The sequence below is a fragment of the Dermacentor silvarum genome, chromosome 4, assembly GCF_013339745.2.
Source record: "Dermacentor silvarum isolate Dsil-2018 chromosome 4, BIME_Dsil_1.4, whole genome shotgun sequence".
NCBI lineage: Eukaryota > Metazoa > Arthropoda > Arachnida > Ixodida > Ixodidae > Dermacentor > Dermacentor silvarum.
Genome location: NC_051157.2, coordinates 136,761,898 through 136,778,812, shown reverse-complemented (window position 1 = coordinate 136,778,812; position 16,915 = coordinate 136,761,898). Strand labels below are relative to the sequence as shown.

The window sequence follows — 16,915 nt, the reverse complement described above, 5'->3', positions numbered from 1 at the left end:
CCTTCTTCAACTTCGCGGCGAACTCGCCACTACAGACGGAATAGTCTGCTCCTGTGTCGACCAGAGCAGTGACATTATGACCATCGAATTGCACGTCTAGATCGGTAGACCATCGTCTGGCGTTATGGTTAAGTCGAGGCGTCGGATCACGGCTGTGTCGGCTTGCTCCACTGCTGCTACGTCGCGTTGGTAGGTCTACTTTCGGCGGCGAAGTGTTGTCGTCAAGGCTCTTGCCAGGCGCTATGCTGATACCTCGTCATGATGATTCGTCAGTGGTGGAGTATCTTCAGCATTGCGTCGTACAGCAACCGCACCTCCATCGGTTGCTGCCTTTAGTTTCCCGGGTAAGGGCTGGGAGATCGGCCCCGGGTTGGGCCGGCATACAGCCGGCGATGCGTCGAGATGTAGCGGCCAGGTGACGGCGAGCCTGAGGGTTGTCGTGGTTGCCACTGGGCTCTGGCGAGGTAGTCGGCGATGTCACGTGGCCGCTCGCCAAGCTGTGGACTTGGCGCGTTGACGGCGAACCCTTGCAGGCCCACAAAAGCAAGCTACGCTCGAAGCACAACGAAAGCTGCGAATACAGACGGCGAACGGCGAAATCTGATCAGCGGCGAAACGCGTCGGGTATTACACATGAGTCATCGAAGGTGCCAGAATAAGCCTTGGTACCCGCGTGTCTTCCAAAAAGTTCTAGATAATTCGCATCGCTCATACAATCAGATTACATGAGCGTCGGTGACAAGAGACAACGGATAGAAGCATCGATAACGTTCGAGAGACTTCCGATACATGCAGGCGCGTCCTGTGCCTAGCGATTACGTTTAACGTTTGTTAGCCGGTGAAAAGCGGTAACCGGTGAAAGATAAACATGTATACGTGTTAATATGATTATGAAAGATTGAATAAAGCAGCTTAAGACGTAACCTGCTTCCCTGTTAAAGCAAAAGGATCCAGTCGTTATTTTTCCCTCTTACACTCAGAAAGCGGTTGTATATCCCCAGGTCGAACAGTGTCGCGACGGATTGGACTTTTTCTAGAGCATTATTATGCAAAAAAATTTATTGTTGCGCTTTACGTGTCAAAACCACGATCTGATTATGAGGCACGTTGGGGTGGTGAACTCCGGATTAATTTAGTCGACGTGGGTTTCTTTAACGTTCACCCAATTCTGCATTGATATGCACATCAGAAACCGCATTCAACACAGGGCATGCCTACACCAAAATTGGTAAAACTTGTTTTTTACGCTACTCTTTTACGTTAATACTTATGCGTTTTAAACTTTGTCGCCAGAAGTGAAGGGCATTCCCTGCATTTCTAACTACGGTATTAACATGTTATGACCAAGAGCCATCCTCGATCTGACAGCATAAGACCTAAATATTTCACTGGTGAATTATTTTTTTTATTTCAACTGGCCACTTAACAAATACTTATATCTGATTTTGTTACATTTTTGTAGTGAAGCTAATGTCTACATAATTATTTATGTTTAGGAACATGCTATTAGTGACACACCATTTTTATACTCGCTTCAAGTCGGCCGCCAATAAAAACAATGACTCATTAGATGCCCTTGCACACAGTACACAATGATCCACAAAAATTGTATCCCGGTTCGATAATATCACTCATATTGCTAATAAAATCCTTGCACTCAGCCGCGCAACGCTTGAAACAGCGAAGCTGTGTGATCGTAGCCCAGCTTTTCCCGGAAGTGCACGCGAACTTTTCATCTTATCACTCATGTAGATGATAATTTCTTTTCGTGCGTCTCGGATTTACGGCCGACACTGCGCGTTGCACAGCGCAGCTTGCAACACCGACACCGCGTTCCAATGCCGACATCGCGTTCCAGGAGACCCGCTCCATGAATGTGTCGCTCTCTCTCTCTCTCGCTCTCATAGCACGCAAACCTCTTCACCTCGCAGAGCACGAGCGTACAAACGCGCCAGCTGTGGACGAATACGACGACGCTCGAACGCAATGCAGCCGTTGTGCAGCACGAACACGCGGCACGGGCCGTCGGTGCTGCCAGATTGCACTCCGCGGCGATGATGGCCTGCAAGGACTCGTCGCGATGTTGTTTAGCGCGCATGTCGCACATGTCAGTGAAAGCCAACACGCACATCTCCGGATCATGTGCAACAGGATCAGGAGGATCCACGGGATGACGAGAGAGGCAGTCAGCGTCCTTGTGCAGACGTCCAGACTTGTACATGACAATAAAAGAAAATTCCTGCAGCCGCAAAGCCCAGCGACCCAGCCGTCCTGTCGGGTCCAGGAGGAAGACAGCCAGCAGAGGGCATGGTGTTCTGTAATGACCGAAAACGTGCGGCCGTACAAATATGGCCGGAACTTGGCGGCAGCCCACACTAAAGCCAAGCACTCACGCTCGGTGATGGAGTAATTCCTCTCAGAAGGTGAGAGCAGGCGGCTGGCGTAAGCTATTACGCACTCGGTACCATTCTGCTGCTGGGCGAGAACAGCACCGATACCATGGCCACTGGCGTCAGTGTGGACTTCGGTCGGTGCAGATGGATCAATGTGGGCAAGTATGGGAGGGGTGGTCAGAAAGCCGATGAGAGCGGCGAACGCGTGAGCCTGCTCCAGGCCCCATGAGAAAGGCGTGTTCTTCTTTAGAAGATCTGTCAAATGGCGAGCAACGTCGGCAAAGTTTTTGACGAAACGGCGAAATCACATGGTTCATATAAATGCATGCTCTGTAAGCGTGGCTGTATAGCCTAGTGGTTACGACGCTCGCCTTGGGAGTGGGCTTACGTGGGTTCAAATCCCTCCTCGGCAAGTAAGTTTATTTTCTTCTTCATAGTCTCTTGATACGAACCACAAATTATGGCTGGCTTAAACAGCTTCGCTGTTAAAATGTACATAGTTCGCACCATTCTATGAGACACACTGATGAAAAATTCAGAAAAAAACATGTCTTATACACTAGAAAATACGGTATGCTGAATGTTTTAGAAATGTTTGATGAACCAACGCAGCTAATACTGCAGAAGCCTCAGCAACTGTTGTGAGTGTTCGTTGTGTTAACTTTTAATATTGCAGACTCGAGAAATGATCAAGAGAAGATATGTTTTACAAAATTGCAATATACATCTATATGTTATAATATAATGGATGTGTAGCAAGACTACACTGAATGGTTTGGAAATGTTTGGTAAACTTAACCTGTTAATACTGGAGAAGTCAGAGTAGCTGTTGGATGCATTTATTGTCTTTTGTGAACTTTTTTTCGTATTGTGAATTTGCAAAGTGATCAAGGCTGGACATTATTAACATCATTGGGATACCCATTTATTTCTTTTAGGGGCGAAGCTCCTTAGGGTGTGGGTCTGTCCCTCCTCTGTATTATGTAGTAGTAGTAGTAGTAGTCGTCGTCGTAGTAGTAGGTAGCCACGTCTACTTTCATGAAAAAAAAATTCCGAAAGTTCCGAAAACGGCGAACACAGGCCGAGGAAACAGCGCACGTCAGAAGCAGAACGAGGCACAGGGAAACTGCGAACGGCGCGAACTTTATCCGGATCTGGTTGTACACCGGTTGCGTTAACGAGATGTCCCAACACGGTAATCTGACGGCGCCCAAATTGACATTTCGTAGAGTTCAGCTGAAGGCCGGCTTTTCGGAAGACCGCAAGAATTGCAGCCAGTCACGTAAGGTGGCTGCTGAACGTGGGAGAAAAAACAATAACGTCGTCAAAATAACAGACAGGTGGTCCATTTGTAGCCTCTCAAAAGAGAGTCCATCATTCGTTCAAATGTCGCATAGGCCAAAGGGCATTACTTTGAACTGATATAAACCATCAGGTGTTATGAAGGCAGTCTTCTCGCGGTCCATTTCATCAACAGAAATCTGCCAGTAGCCGGATCGAAGATCAATGGACGAGAAGTATGTAGCTCCGTGCAAGCAGTCCAAGGCGTCATCGATGCGTGGTAATGGGTAGACGTCCTTTCGCATGATCTTGTTTAAATGGCGATAGTCGACGCAAAAACGCCAGGTACCATCCTTTTTCTTCACGAGGACGACTGGCAAAGCCCAAGGACTAGCTGATGGTTCGATGACCCCTTTGCGGAGCATTTTGTCCACTTCTGATTGGATTATTCTACGTTCAGCATGTGATACACGATAGGGACGCCGACGAATAGGATTCATGTTACCAGTGTTTATACGGTGGTGAACAACAGATGTTTGGCCGAAAGGGCGGTCGCCAAAATCAAAGATGTCGCAGTACGATTCGAGCAGGAGACGGAGGTCCTTGGCCTGAGCAGAGGTGAGGTCAGTTGCAATCATTTTGGCGAAGTCATCCATGAAAGAATCATAGCTGTGAGCTGCAACTGGTGCTAATAATCCACTCTCGGCATCCATACTCTCAATGTCAAATTCGGACGTATTAGAAACGCTGGCCAAGAACATGCCGGCCGGAAGCACTTGAGGGCACAGGCTGAAGTTCAGAAGCGGGAGAACGGCGTCATTATTCGTAACCGTGATCAGCGTATGCGGAACAGCAACGTTTCGGTTCAAAAGCACGTCGATGATGGGGCGAAGCACATATTCACCGTCAGGAACCTGTGGCTGTGCGGTCAAAGCGACGTAAGTGACTGCCTCGAGTGACAGACGCACATCTTGAAGCGAGCACAGGCGCGGTGGCGGCGCGGTGCTTGGAGCATCGGCGAGTTGAGGCAGTTCCAACTGAAGGACGCCGGTTGCGCAGTCGATGAGAGTATAATATGGTTGGATAAAAAGTCCAACCCAAGGATAAGGTCGTGAGGGCAGTTGTCGATCACAGCTAAAAGAATAGAAGTAGGGCGGCCGGCTATACTTAAACGTACAGTATACATTCCGAGAACAACCAGCACGCCACCGTCGGCCACACGAAGCACTTGTGCAGCTGCTGGGGTGAGGACCTTCTTTAAACGTCTACGTAGGCAAGCACTCATCACAGATATGTGGGCTCCAGTGTCGACGAGTGCTTGGACAGGTACGCCGTCTACTTTGACGTCAATTATACTTCTCTTTGTGGGCACAGACAGAGGATTTGCTGCAGTAGTTGTCAATGCAGCACCACCTCCGAGGGCTGCAGTTCTTAGTTTTCCGAAGGAACGCGGTCGAACGCCACAGGTGTAGAAAGGCGACGTGGCTGCGGCGAACGGGAAGATGGGCGACGTGTTTGTGGTGAACGAGACTGGTGTCCGCGATGCGATGGTGAACGACTGTACCACGTGTTCATGGCAGAGTTGTCGGCACTGTTAGACTCGGCGGAGGGCGAAACACGGCGGGAATTTCCATCAACACGGTTCAGGTTGGTCGGCGTGCGAGGTGTTGAGGGCCACGAGTTGCGACAGTATCGGGCGACATGACCAATACGGCGACAGGTGAAACATATCCGCTGGTCGTCCGCAGTTCTCCACTCAATCGGGTTGCGATATCGCGGAGAGAAGCGTCGCGGTGGATCAAACAGAGTAGAAGGGCGTTCGTTGGCTCTGGGTTTGGCGACAGCACAGACAGAATGTAAACCAATGCTTTCAAGTTCCTGGCGAACGATGGCTTGAACGAGAGGAACTGAAAGAGGGGTAGCGTCAGGGCGACGCGAACAGAAAGCTGCGGGCGCCATCGCTTCCAGTTCACGTCGAACGATTCGCACCACGTCCTCTGATGGCGACGCATGCTGCTGTGCGGGCTGATCTTCACATGTCGACGTTGCGGCAGTATTGGCGAGTCTGGCGAATGGTTGTAGGACGCGGCGGCTTTTGGCCTGCTCGAATTGTCGGCACTCTTTAATTATAGCATCAACTGAAGAACAGCCTTTGCACATGAGCAGATTAAAGGCGTCGTCAGCAATTCCCTTCAGCACGTGCGCGACCTTCTCAGCTTCAGTCATGTCGTGATCGGCTTTACGACAAAGCGCCAGCACATCCTGGATATACGAAACATAGGATTCTGTGGAGGATTGGGCACGGGAGGCGAGTTCCTGCTTTGCGGCAATCTTACGGCCGGCTGGTTGGCCAAACAACTCTTTTAACTTCTCTTTGCATTGGTGCCAGCTGGTCAGCTCCTCTTCGTGGTTTTCGCACCAGACCTTTGCCGTGCCTCTTAGGTACAACAACACGTTAGCTAGCCTAAGCGTAGGGTCCCATCTGTTGACTCCACTCACGCGTTAGTACATGGCCAGGCACTCTTCAACGTCGGCGTCATCGGTCCCACAGAAAGTTCCGGGATCTTTGGCTTGTACAACCACAGCCGATGGGGACGACGACGTAGCTGGCGACGGTGCCGTTGACGTTGGAGGTGACAACGACGTTGATCCCGCGTGCTCACCGTCAGTCATGGTGGGGATGGGGATGCGACGCCCACTGCGGAGCTCCGTTTCCAGCCTTGGTACCCCGCACCTCTCACCAATGTATTACGGGGATGTTGGGAGTATAGACTGGATGTATTTACAATATATGCACAAGTAGGGTTAGTGTGGTCAAGATAGCTGACCAGCAACAACACGCAGCAGCCAGTGTCTCTCGATCTTCTTTTTATTCCTCCTATCCTACCGTAACAATATGATTCGCATAAATGCACGTTCTGGCAGCGTGGCTGTATAGCCTAGTGGTTACGACGCTCGCTTTGGGACCGGAGGTACGCGGGCTCGAAACCCACCTCGGTAAGAAAGTTTATTTTCTTTCTTGGCAGTTTCTTGATACGCACCACAAATACGGCTGGCTTAAACAGCTTCGCTGTTAAAAAAACGAAGAAATTCGGCAGACACATTTCAAACTGTTTACGTGTGGGTATGCGAAAGCGATATATTCCCTTTGGTGCAGTGTTGTACGGAACGGCGTTCCAGGAACTAGTTCATTTTGGGAGGAACGGAGGAATGCCACCATTGCTTTAAGGGTCGGTGGAACTGTAACGGTAACTTGTTATTTTTACGAAGGAATGGCAGAGGGAACGGCGTTCCTTCTGTGAACGTTCCACGGCACTAAACAGGCGAACCGACGCACGCACGTATGCAGCACATCATGCAGGGCGCAAAGAACTACCGCTTGTCTGTCACGTGACTACTGTGCATTTTCTTTCGCGAATTCTGCATTATATTTTTTATGGCTAGGCTTCAAGATTGTCACGTGACGCTCCCTTCTGTAGTTTCTTTCCGCCATGGCGGCCTGTCGGACACTAACATCGATATGTAACTCTTGCCGAGTTCAAACGAGGGTCTTTACTAAACTGAGAATATATATTCTGGACATTTCTTTTTCTACTCATACTGCACTATTGAATCAGCATTAATTAAACGCCTAAGTGTTGTTCCTTTCGATGCGGTTTCTTGTGCAAACATTTAAGTATATCCTCCTGAGACCCCTTGTACAATACATTGCACATTGCCTTCCACTTGTTTTCGAAATTCACTCGGAAGTGATTACGCAAAATATTCACTCTGGGTTTGAAGTACGATGCATGTGTAACTACTGTAAAGAAGTGGTTTACTCATATTCTTGTCATCCGCTTTCGAGAAATTTGACAATAAATTGGTCTAGATCTCTGTGTCGTCCCACACGACTGAAAGACGTCGAGGCGTATTTCGAAGTCACCGAGATTTCATGAAAATACCGGACGCGGCAGCAATATGGCAATGTACTACACGTAGTTCCATCTTCATCTCAGCGTTTAAACAACGAAATGCAGTTTTTACCGCAGCTAACATGAGGAGATGATAGAGATAGTCATTTTTTTCACGTACACGGAGACGGAGCTTTTGACATCTATCAGATACCGGCTCAGCCGGGTCTGGAGAACGTGCTCCATAAGCTTGCCCACACAGGACGTAAGGGATATGGGACGGAGATTATCGGGTCGAAGTGGTTTGCCTGATTTGGCAATGAAAACTACCTTAGCGTCCTTTACTTGGAGTTGGGAGGGCGCCGCGCACCCACCATTCATTGAAGTAGTCGGTTAGGGCTGTGATGGAGGGGGAATCGAGGTTGCGTAGTGCCTTGTTGTGCACTCCGTCGGGACCGGGAGCTGAGGACGTATTCAGGCGCTGAAGTTCTGCCCTAACTTTTGCCTCTCTGATGGTTTTGTCGAGGAGGTCGTTGGGGGAGCCTGTATAGTGGGTGGTCTCCGGGGGGATATGCGGGGAAGTGTAGACCACGAAGCGTCTGGAGGAGTTCCTGCGGGGAGGCTTCGGATGCGTCTATGAGCTTCGTCATGATCGGTTTGTGGTGTGTCTTGGACTGAGTCGAATCAATGAGATGGCGGAATAGGTTACATGTCTGGCGCAGGCTCATGTTGTGCTCCAGAGGGATCCCCAATTTTGGCGAGAGAGAGTCGCAGCATGCGTCTCAGTCTCCTTGTTGAGCTGGGTCAGCCGGCGTCTGAATGTTGTATTCCAGCGCTGGCGCTGCCACCTCCGCTCGAGTCCCGCCTTAGCTTTCCAGAGCTGCAGGAGATGGGAATCCATTGCGTCCGCGGGGCAGTCCTCTGGGAGGGGACGAGTCACGGCGCGGACGTCGCACTAGAGCTGGTTGGACCAAGTAGCTATGTCTGAGATGGTGTGTAGAGTGCGGGCTGCTCGGAAACTGCGTAACGAGTCCCACTTCGTGATAGCAGCACCACGAGCGGGTCTGCGTGCTGGGCCTGCTTGTAGGAGAATCTCAATAATGTAGTGATCACTACCCAGATTCTCCCGGGTGTTACACCACCTGCTTGAGGTAGGCGGTGGGTAAATGTCAGGTAGGGAGTCTACTGTGTCAGGTAGGGGGTCTACTACGTGTGAGGTAGGGGGTCTACTACTAATGTGAGGTAGGGGGTCTACTTGTTCACAGCCAGAGCAGCGGCGTTGCTTGGGAGCCGGGCACACATCCGCGTGGTGGCCGAGTGCGCCGCGGTTAGGGCAGTGCTCGATATCCTTTTTGAGGAGGGAGCACCTATAGAGTACGGAGGAGAGGTAGATGTGCTTGGGCACCCAGTCTTGTTCGAAAAGGATGATGATGGACTCCGTGGAGCCTATGCGTATAAAGTCGAGGATGGGAGGGTTCTGCTCGCGATTGAGACAATCCTGAATGTCTTCGTAAGAGTGGGCGAGAGGGACCCCGTGAACCCCACCGCGGGCGCAGTCTTACGGGGCCGCTTGGTAGGAGTAGTCGTAGGCAGTGTCTTTGATGAGTACGGACTTGATGGCGAGGTAGTGGTGTCGGCGTTGCGGGTCGGGAGTGTTGATGAGGACGACGTGTTGGAGGGTGTTGATGATTACGGTGCTTGGCTTGGCCTCTTGGTGTCCGAGGCGGGCTGCTTGCAGAATGGCATCGCGAAGCGCAACGCTGTTCACGGTCCGAAGGTTGAGGCCGCCATGGGGACGGAGGGTGATTTTATGATCGTCGATGGGCAGCTTGGGGTGGCGTAGGGCAGAGAGTTGGGGCGGCCAGTGCTGGTGCCTCGCCAGAGCTTGAGGCGTAGATGGCTGCATACATTTCTCGGCAGCGGCAAAATTCGGAGTAGCGGTGGGGCGGGAGTTGCGAGTCGAGCTAGGATGAGTTTATCCGGTCGTACGGGACAAAGTCGGGTCTCCTCCGCGCCCCGGAGGCCCGGTTTCGATTCCCGCCCAGATCAAAATTTACCTATTTTTTATTTCAAAGGGATTAGTTTACTTTGTTTACATGAACCTGCCTGCTAAATTTGTCATCAATTCGAGCATTTTTTACGCGTTTTTACTCTTTGCCGTCGGCCATTTTTGGTAGCGTCGCCGACTACAACGTATACGGGTTTTCGCGTAAGGGGGCATATAATGCTTTCGCATTAAAAAAATGAAAAGGAATCAGCCCCCACACGGAGCCTTGCGGCACACCAGACGTAGCAGCAACATCATCTGAGCAACTCCCATTCAAAACAGCTCTTCGACGTGCTTACTTAACAACACGCAGTTACAGCCTGTATATTCATAAAAGTATTCACGTATTCATAGGACGGCTAATCTTACATGGCATATCGAGATTAGTAACAATGCGGATCGAACGTTGGGTTATTGGCTCCTGTACACTTATAATGCCACCATCCTCTCTCATGTTACTACTATAGAAAACACTAATAGGACAAAATTTGAGTATACATCCAATGTGTGAAATTCCATTGTATTTATATGTTCAACTTATGATCGAAAAGCTACTCTAACCCCAAATAAAACTAAACTTGAATTTGTAACCCGTAAACTGATACACTCGAACCCGGATATATCGAATCTGAAGGGGATCACAAAAAGTTCGTTATATATATATAATAATAGGCCCTCAGGTAAACGGTGGCTTACCGATTAGTGCATCCGAGAGCCGCTAACTTACTGCACGCAACTCGGGGAAAAAAAAGCAAGCACACTTTATTTACCCGCAAAAAAAAAAATTGCTGGTTCACTTTCAACTTCACTCAAAAGTTCAAGCTGATTCTTTTCTTTACACTTGTAGGGGCCATCGCTTGCGGAAATAAACTCATGAATAGGCACTCAACCCACACGACGACGCCTCGAAAATCGGATAGAAGGAATGTTGACTTCCGAGGTAGCATGAGGGCTAGCCGAACAGGCTGACAGGGCTCAACTGACTGCACTATCTCTTCTCCACCTACAGGTGCCAGAATACCTCAAAGTGTACAAATAAATGCACTATGAGGTCTTCTGCGTGGCACCGCGTTCGATATATCGAATGTGCTGGTGAACGAGCGTTCTTTATACGCGTGCACCAGCCCGATACATTTGCATGAAATTTTCAAGGGTATCTTACAGCTGTTCGATGTACAGAATAATTCGTTATAAGTTGGCTTGATATATCCGAGGAAGACTGTATCTCCGTCACCACATATATGGCATCGCATTGATCAGCTGTACAAAATACGTATCAGATGTAGTCACATTAACTTCCTTCAGCTCTTTCTGGCCTCGAACAGCCCTTGAATGGTATCGCCTCCCCAAAGAAATCCTAAAGAGTACTAATAAACGCAAGTTTCATGCAACATCAACTAGCGTACGTTGTGTAATCTGAATTTCTTAATTACTTACTATGTTCCTTTTAAATTCTTTGTAAGGTCAGGTAATATGGTATAATTGTAAAGCTGCCTTCGTCGTGCGCACTAAACTTTTTCCACGTACCACCAGCTAAAAGTATATGATTAGAAAGTTACTTTTTAATAATTGCATTATTTGTTTAGCCTGCTCAACCCACTTCCTTCCGTAATGCCTTCGAGTGCTGACGGCACAAATAAATAAATTATTAAACTGTAAAATATATTTCTTGGATGAGGGGTGGTCACCTCCGGCAATGTTTCATCATCAGACTATATTTATGTCCATGGCAGAACGAAGGCCTCGCCCAGCGATCTCCAATGACACCTATCCTGCGATATATAAAATGTGTGCATTATTTAAAGCTCCATAGTTTAACACTACATAACCAAACTCAGTTATTCTTCAGAAATGACTTGTCAGCTGTTCCTCTTAGCCGCTTATTTTGTCTGTGCATGAAAGTCTCTCGTTTTATTTGAACAAATTACAACCTAATTAACGAGCTCTTGAAACTCATATCGCTTTGGTATATAAGTTGCTATGTGTTTTTGGACTCGCGCTAAAATAAAAAAAAAACGTACATTGCTTTATAAATGCAGTGGATGAAATTGCCATGAAAAGACAAAGCCGTGTAATACATTTGAACTTTTCATTACATGCCTATAGCCAGGAAGTTTATGCAACCAAATGATTGTGTATTATTACATTTTCAAATTCCTACGGCATTTACCCTATGTGGAGAAGCCAGTTAAACTTTTAAATGATTCACAATTCGACTTTGGGATGTTTCGACCATATATTCGATAGAGAGAAATGTGCATGACCAATAAGAACATATGTTGGAGGCAAAAATTATTATCAAATTTTGCAAAATAATCTGTGTTTACCAACTGAACAGCATATTTCTACCCTGGAACAGATAGGAAATTGAAATGAATCACATGCATAAAAGTTTGCAGTGCTAGTATTATGAAGTAGAGTTTCAGTTTTATTTCTTTCAATTTATGATATATGATAGTTCATGTGATGACTTCAATTTCCTGTTTTATGTTTAGGCTACACTGACACTGCACAAACTATATTTTTTGTCATAATACGGAATACAGGCCGCAGAGCGCGGCTCATAAACACATCGGGATAATGAGGTGTAATTTCTGGATTCATTTCTCGCTATGGGTAATATAGGAGCCCCTTTCTCGCAAATATGTCTTGGTTGGGCGCGCGTTTGCTGAAAGTGGACTGATTGTCCGCGCTTTCCGTGCAGCTACCGAAGCGACTGTGACAGCCTTTCGCTGTTTAAAGCTTTAAGCCTTTCGATGCCAAGCGCGCCTTAAATATACACAAACAACGCGCTTGTGCGGAACCAGAAAGGTCGCAAGCATCATGGGAAGGGAGGGATTACCCTTCTACGGGTTAGTCGCGTCCTTGAGCAAAAAGGAAAAAAAACCGGGGAGTGACAAGTCATTTTTAACTACGGGCTGTCGCTCTTATCGTTATCACAAATGACGACTTGCGCCAACGTACTGCGCTTTGTCGGGAAGCTGTTATGGTTCGTTCTTTAGAAAGGGTATTTATTTTTTGCCGCAACGTAACTTACGTCATCGGGGCAGATTTTAAATATAAAAGTCATGTGTCAGGCGGTGGTACCTAGGTGACATGAACGCCCGAGAAAGATGGACTTGTACAGTCACTTTCTTTTGGAAGCGCTGATAACGTTGCAATTTAAACCACATTAGAACGTCGTACATGGTATTTTTCCTAGCTGCTTAACAGAAGGCTATTCAGTCCTGATATTATTAAACTTATTACTTTTTAGGAGAGACACTCTCCAATGACTTCAATATATAAACAATAAAGGGCTCTGTAATTTCCACCGTGACTTTAGGTAGGTACGTTGGCGCACTTCATGTAATAATCCCAGTCAGCCTACTAACATATACCGCACTACTAATCACATCTACCATGGCCTCGGCTACCTCCCAAGAAGCAATTGCTTACCTATTTTGATTACTTGAAACTCGGTAAGCTTAAAAATTACTGAAGAATTGTACCAGTAATTATATCATGGTGCTGCGATCTGATTCAGCAATACAGTTAGTTAAGAACAGAACAGCAGAATGCCATAGCAACTTTGGTGATTCTAGCCGAAAACAATGTCTTTTTGCAACACTTTGTGGGCATATCTCAAAAAGGGTGTGGTCTGTGATTGGAATCGTTCTCTATTTTTACACGACAAACTACATTAACACGTCCCGGCGTCTTTTCGTATAATTTTCAATACTCCTCTGCGTACGTCGTGGTAAAAGGATATGAAGACCTTTAGTATTTCTGGAATTTCGTAAAGGTACATGGGAATGGCTCAAATGAAAAGACACGTGCGCTGCATATTGAGGATAGAATGTTTATGTTTCGAGGTATTGGTTTGTACTAAGCAAAAAAGCTTGTGAAATAATTCGGACAGCCTTCATTTGCACCGAAGATCCGGTACGCAAAAATTCTGCTTTGATATAATGCAAATATACTCAGTCAAATAGCTTCTGTATTCCTTTGTAAGAATACTACGTCTGGGGCTGCAGCCAAGTTTTCTACTTCTGCGTCTTTTAATTGCACACACTGGACACTGTTTATGTTTGTGGTACGTTTCAAGCTGCACAAGAATCGCACAAACACGTCGTTTCCATGACATAACTGAAGACGCAAAATATTTCTTAGTAATGTCTTCATAAATGTTTGCCTTAAGAAAGAAATGAACTTTCAAAACACGTAACCTGGGTTTATTGTCTCAAATACATTACACCTAAAGTGCAAAAGAAGTTTGGAAGCACGTTCGCATGTTCACAAAACCAGCCAGCAATTTTTTAGGAAGACGTTGGTATAGTAGAAAGATACGAAACAAGAACCGTAACTAAATTACCTGCATTTGGGAATATGCCATCTGGCGGGAAACCACCAAACTAAGCAGCGACAAAGCGATAAAAAAATAGCGGGGCCGCTGGCTTCGAACCTGCGAACTCACAATCGTGGTATCAGCGATCCTAATCTGTGGTCACGCAGAACGCTCGGCTATTGGTTCGACGTGCCACTGGAAGCAAAAACTAGGTTTATATACGTACCACAATAAATTCTGCGACCTTGTTGTGAAAACTGCGATTTTGGAACGACTTTTTTGGCCTTTCAAGAGTTGCTGCTGCAACTAGCTGAAAGCCGAGTCATTGAAGTTGATAAATCCCCAATAATACGTCGATCGATGCAATAGGCTCATCGGAAATTGCTTTTTACTGGCCAAAAAAGCCTCCAAAATTTGGACTTTTCCATAGACTCCCATACTTCGAACTTCGCCCGCAATTTGGAACGGGTTTTCCGTCGTAAGTAATGGTACCGCTTGCATGAGATGTCAGGCTAAGCTCCTAGAGCCTATTTCCACGGTAATATTTTGAAATATGGCTTCTATGATTAGTTATTTGGGAAAAACGACGCTCTCCCATAGAAAATGCGCATGTTTTCAGAGGCGGCCGCTAGAGGCGCTGTTCGGCGATGTCCCAGATTCCTGGTATTGCGCCGTAAAGAGACAGAGCCGATGCTTCATCAGGAGCCAAAAGCTGTGGAAAAATCAAGTCTATGCTAGGGTTGCTACTATCAATGAATGATTATACGATTAAACGAAAAAAAGTATCTCGCAAAACAAATATTCTTCATCGATGCCCACCTTTCATTTAATCGTATGAGTCAATTAGACATGCTCAATTAATCGTTTTCGAGAGTTTCATAGAAGTTGCGCGAAAATTTTGAAATCGTACTAGAATGGCGGAGCACGAGCAGTGACGGGGCAGCTGTGGTAGAACGACTGTGGTAAAGCGACCGAGTTCCGAGTGTTGCCGCACCGAGCGCTTCCCCTCTCTTGCCCTACACCGCACACGCCACCACGCTGCCTGAAGCCGGAGGCATGAAACGCCCTCGCAATTAAAGGCATACTATATAGCAACCCAGTCGCTGATCGTCGTGTCAATCCCAGTCCACTAAAGATGTGGCACGGCATTCGTGCCGGTTTCGAGCATGGAGTTCATGTCGATTCCAGTAAATCTACAGATCTGTGATCTATTCTCGCATGCTAGTTACGCGGCCATTTAAAGAACGTGTTGGTTTCACCTGAACATTCCAGTCAATTGACGCTCCTTCTACCTTTAGGAAAGAGCATGTGGCTTAATATCCTATATCATATTGCAATTTCTTGCGTATTTTAGTTGGACTTCGCCTTTCATTTTTCTAATTTTTCTTATTTCTTGCTTTAGCTATACTCTATAGGGACTCACTGGTACCATTTATCTTGTTTAATGCTGCTGTAAGGGCCATTTTATAACACATATTATTTTATTTGCAAAGGCCGCTCACTAAAGCGAACACCATTTAGTCTTTAACAAATTACAGATTATACTGCATGAAACTTTATACACTTGTATGTATAGCTTGGTTCCACCTCTCAAACTTCAAAATACGGTCCTACACGAGTAGATAACTGTGCTTATATGTTTTAAATGTCGGGCAAAATTTTCGATTAATCAATTCATCGATGACAGACCCAGCATCGAAAGCGATCAATCGTTAGTCGCATAAAAAATGTCACAGTTTCGCCCTAAGCGCGAAGCAATGAATGCGATAGCAACACAGCAATGTCATACGAAGTAAGGTGAGCGGCTTTGGTAGCAATATGAATTGTAGTAAACCTGAGCTGATTAAGTAAGCAGGTGTGCTGCGGCGTAAGTAGACCGACATGAAGAGAGACTCGATGACCACGAGGAGGCGCGTGTGAAACGGTGGTGTTGATGAGAAGCGCTTACCGTGGGCAGCGCATGCGAAGGGACACACCTGTAGCGCTGCACTGCCGACCCGGGCAGCATTGCATGTGTAGCGTGCGTTGGAAAATGTGGCCCGAGTATTACTAACTGATTGAACAAGCGTGGTGTGAGCGCGCACAAACAAACATGAATAGATCACACTGAATGACTGCAGACAACGACTGTCAAAACGCTGGCAGCAAGCGCATATATACGCCGCAGCAGCGGGCGAAGGTACGTGCGGTCTATCGCTTCAACGGAAACTGAGCGGCGAATGCACGGCGCATAAAGGTCAGAGCCGTGTGGAGATAAGCGACGGTGCGAGCGAGCGACGAGCGTGGTTGTTGGCAGCGTAGAAGTGCGCCCCCTCCCCCCCCCCCCCGCGCTCCCTCCGGCGCTGGCTTCCCGCTTGCTTGCGCGTGGGTGATTGAGTGCGTTCGCTCTCCGTGATAGCGCGCGTCCCCGCACGCTTCCGCTCGGGCATACGGCGCGCGGCGAAGATTTTATCTATAGGGAATTATCACGGCGACGGCGACGTCGACGGCAGAAATCCGGTAGAAGTGCCCATATAATTGCTATCGCAATAAACCTTTTCGACCATCCCTAGTTTATGTGTTATTTATTCTGTCTTTGGATTTCTTGGTTGGGGGTGGGTTCGGTGTACCCCACCCCCGCTACCAAAAATTTAATGCTCCATTATCCCACTTTGGGAAAATGGCGAGAGTCAGCGTGAAGCCTCTTCTCGGGGCGCGCCCTCGATGATCAGCGTTCGCCCAGCACCAGGTACGTGAAGAGGAAAGAGCCAGCATCTCACATCCCCAAAACTTCGCCACCCTCATTTGACCGGGCGGAAGCTTGGCAGAAAATAAAAAATTGGAGTCTTAGAAGCTCATTCCTTGTAACGGTAGTGCCTGGATTAAGAAATTGTTGAAGCGCTGCAAAATACTTTTCAGATAACACAACTGAAGCTACCATATTAGTTCAAGCTGAACCTATTTACGGTACATTTTCGGGTGTGCACCATAAGAA

General features: G+C 47.3%; 1 pseudogene; it reads right to left on the bottom strand.

Annotated features, from left to right (window-relative positions):
- Nucleotides 1-16,530: 16,530 nt before the first annotated feature.
- On the bottom strand, nucleotides 16,531-16,677 carry LOC119451107 (U1 spliceosomal RNA; annotated as a pseudogene).
- Between the last annotated feature and the right edge of the window lie 238 nt (nucleotides 16,678-16,915).